The following is a 3910-nucleotide window of genomic DNA, read 5'->3' as shown; positions in this document are numbered from 1 at the left end:
CACAGCGTGAAGGTCAGAGTCATGGCGCAGCAGACGGCGCAGCCGCACTTGCTGTTCCTGCCCTCTAGAGCCCAACGAGAAATCCGAACATTAAACATTTTGTAACAAAAGGACAACGCTAATTGCACATGTAAAATAAAGTTTCCTATTTATGATTGCAGCCCACAGCCCAAATGATGGCAACATTTGGCCCTAGCTCAATGCCTCTTACTTGGCTATTCCGCATTTGGCCCAGATGAAGATGCAGGGCACCTTGGAGAGGATGTAATTGAGCCTTTGTGTTTCTTTCCTTGACAGATATTTTATCCCAGTTAAATTTAGCTCTTCACACAAGAGCTGAAAACCGGCGTCTTCTGTGAGCGCTTTCTCACGCTGGTTCTCAGCCTCCTCCTGAATCCTCATCCCTAATTCACGAAGATCTAGGGGAGAGGCAAGCCAAGAAACCCCACGCTTCCTCTGCGGAAAGTGTCGCAGGTGCCTGTCCAGTGCTGTTGAAGCAGGCCCAGTCACGTCTATGCAGCCTGCTGCCCCTTCCAGAACCACCTCCTTGTCTTCCTCCAGCAAAGAGGAAGGACCACACCTCTTGTTCCGGTTGAAGGAAGCCGGCAGTCGCTCCTGGGTCTTCATGTCCCCATCACCTATCAGCAGCCCAGACTAGTTCCCGAGTCTTCCACTCCACTCCACGCTCTAGGCAGAAAATGGGTTTAGAGGTGTGCCAAGGAGGCAGAGGAGGAAGCGGGAATGGAAATCCAAACCTTTCTCCAAAATTATGGTGAATAGGCAATCTAGGTTTTCAAGTCAGTCTGGATTTCAAACACTCGGGACCATTTGCCCAATGAGTTCCTGGCAGGCTTATAAAGCCCTTAGAAATTCCCAGATGCCTCCACCTGGGAATCAGACAAAGTCATGACGCTCTCTAGAACCATCTAGCGGAGTAAAGGGGACAGGTTCCCGAGCTGACTGAGATAATGAAGATAATCTTCCCCCATGCTGAAGCTAATGATGCCATGAAGAACGTTCTCTCCGTTCTGGAAACCTAAAGGAACGTGTGCATGTTGCCCTGGCCAGCATTCAGCCACACACATACTCCTCATCTTCGGGTCCTGGCACATTTCAGAGAGCACTTTGCAGTGTCATCTACCCAATGGGCTGCCTGAGTTATAGATGATAAATCATTTCTTTCCAGAACTGCAAGACTTTCTTTTTCTTTGGGATTACATTTAATCCTTTCCAGGCAGTTTGCCTTTCTGAGATAATGTTCTCAGGGATGAGTAACTTTGGTTTTTGCCCAGATGGTCTTTCTTTCAACTGCTTTCCATATTTTAATGATCCCGTCTTCATATATATATATATATATTTTTTTTTCAAAGTGATACGTTTGATTTGGGGTTTGAGGCTGAAACCCAGCTTTTTACTACAAATTCCTGAGCACATGCCATGGTACTATCTCATATAGGAGCTGACGGGGTTAAGTGGGGCAGTTACAGAGACCATCGGGCACCATTGCTCACAGTAAGGTCTGTGGGACACCTGTGTGCGCAGTCAGCGTGCTTCCTGAAAATGCAGACTGCTGGGGCTGGTTGCAAATAGAAGAATGAAAATTCTCGTGGGGCAGGGGAGGCCTTACAATCTGCATTTTTCTCAGACACAGTGTGCTGTGGAGTCTGAGAACCACTGTCCCAGCTGAAGGAGCTGGTGTGAGCTGGTGTGACCTTTCCAGAAGTCCTTTCAGGTTGCCTTTCTCCACTGATCTCTTCAAGCTGGGCTTGGTTCTTCTTGCCCGCCCTGTAGCTTTCAGTCACTTTCATATGGTTCAGAATCTTGTTGGCCGTGCTGAAGGCAAGCTGCGCTGTTGAAGTGGGACCCCATGGCATTGACTCTGACCACAGGGCCTACCATGGGTCTGAGTAGGCAGAAGGGAGTCCCTGGGAGATGGATGCTTCCCCCAGGGAAGCAACATACAAAAAAATGACGACATTCGAATTGCACGGTGAGATTAACAAGTGAGATTTCCCACGGCTACAAAGTACTGGCCTGGAGGGTCTGGTCTCCCCCAGCATGGTTGGGCACCCCGAGGGCTGAGGAGATGGAACTCTCAGCACACCCATGGCCCGTTTGTTTGGAAGCCCTGCATTAGATCCTTAGAGCTCTTGTCCAGATAAAACATGAATGGTGGCCTGTAGGATTAGCGAGAAGGGGACCACACAGCGCAGATCGAGGGTAGGGAATTTAGATTTTGACAGCTGATTAGGTGTGGAGAACAAAAGGAAACAAAGAAGGGAAGGTGTCAGGGGGCTGTGGGGTCTGAGCCCAGATGGGATGTTGGGCTGCGGACAGAAGTACTGACAGAGCCCAGCCTTGTGGCTGCAGGAGCTGTCGTTCCCTTCTTACCTCTCACCTCCATGTCCTTACCTGAGCCCACATGCTCTTCCCCGGTCATCTGTTCCAGGCGCTACTCCAGGAGGTCTGAGGCTGCAGAAACAGGAGATCACTGTTTTCCCCTCCTGGCCTCTGGGCTCCTGCTAGTAACGGCAAGGGACCTATGACACATTTCCCCATTTTATTTCTTAGTGGAGTGAGGCACGCACAGGCTATGCACCTGTTCCATGATTTGTCAGGGACTGAGGAGGGATTTATCTCTGGCCTTTCCATCCTTCAATCAATGTCTTGTGTGTTTCTGCAATCATCAAGGACATGGACACCTCCGCCCACTGAGAGATAACAGGTACATGTTGCTCTTTCTACCCATCTCGCCCGCTGTGGGCAGGGCAGGCTTCTTAGCTGCCTTCTACAGAGCCTGACTCCTAGGCTTGGAGCTTCTGGGGCGGCACCAAGCCTCCTGGCCCGCAGCTGGCAGAGCGAGGGAGGAGCTCTGCTTCCCTGAGGAGGCCGTGCCCTTCCGCTCAATGAACCATCAGATTCCTTAGCCCAAAGCGCAATGCCGCCTGGGACTTGCACCCCCAAATCTATTTGCCTGTCCCAAACGGGCAACAATAGGAGGGGGTCCACTTCCAGGCAGGGCAGACCCAGGAGACCACCCAGGGGTGGGTTAGGTTTTGTGGAGCCTGACATGTATACAATTTTGAAGCGCGTCTTTATGAAGGACATGCACGCATGCGCTACTCTTGCAAATTTCGCGGAAAACAAGGGACTGCGATGGAGGGGCCCTGAAGATGATGCTTCGTTATCTCCCCAATAACCTGCCCCCTGCGTAACATGCTGAGCACAGGGCACACACAGCCTCTGTCACTTTTCCTCTCTGTTTGCACCTTGCCAGGCGCAAATGCAAAATTATAGCATCTTTGCATATGAAAACAGGCACCGTAATCCCAGAGCCCCGGGGACTGTTCTACATGTCAGGCTAATTATTAGATGATAAGAGAGTGACTCCAGTGTGTGCTGTCTGGCTGAGGCTGGCCACTGCCAAAACACCCAGGAAGGCCAAGAGACAGGCTTGCAAGGAGGGGAAGAATGAAGGGTTTCAGGTCTGATTGGTAAAAACCAGCTCCAAGCTCCTCGCAGTCAGGAAGCTGCCTCAAAGGCAGAGGACGGGAGGGAGGCCATGGCCGTGGCCGTGGCTGGAGGAGGCCAGGGCAGGTACAGACCTCTTCCCCAGAGAAAACATAACAGTGGGAATTTATGGAGCCAGCTCAACTCAGCATGCATTGCTTCCTTTAATTTCCCAAACCACCTTTTAAACTGGGGGTTATCGGGGCACCTGACTGGCTCAGGCAGTTAAGGGTCTGCCTTTGGCTCAAGTCATGATCCCAGTGTTGTGGGCTTGAGTCCTGCATCGGGCTCCCTGCCGAGTTCCTCCCTCTTTCCTGCTCCTGCTCTCTCTCTCTCTCTCTCAAATAAATAAATAAATACAATCTTTTTAAAGAACAAAGTGGGATTATTTTTATTGATT

This window comes from Mustela lutreola, chromosome 9 (assembly GCF_030435805.1).
Source record: "Mustela lutreola isolate mMusLut2 chromosome 9, mMusLut2.pri, whole genome shotgun sequence".
NCBI lineage: Eukaryota > Metazoa > Chordata > Mammalia > Carnivora > Mustelidae > Mustela > Mustela lutreola.
The sequence above is the reverse complement of the archived record's forward strand: the minus strand, read 5'-3'. Positions refer to the sequence as shown.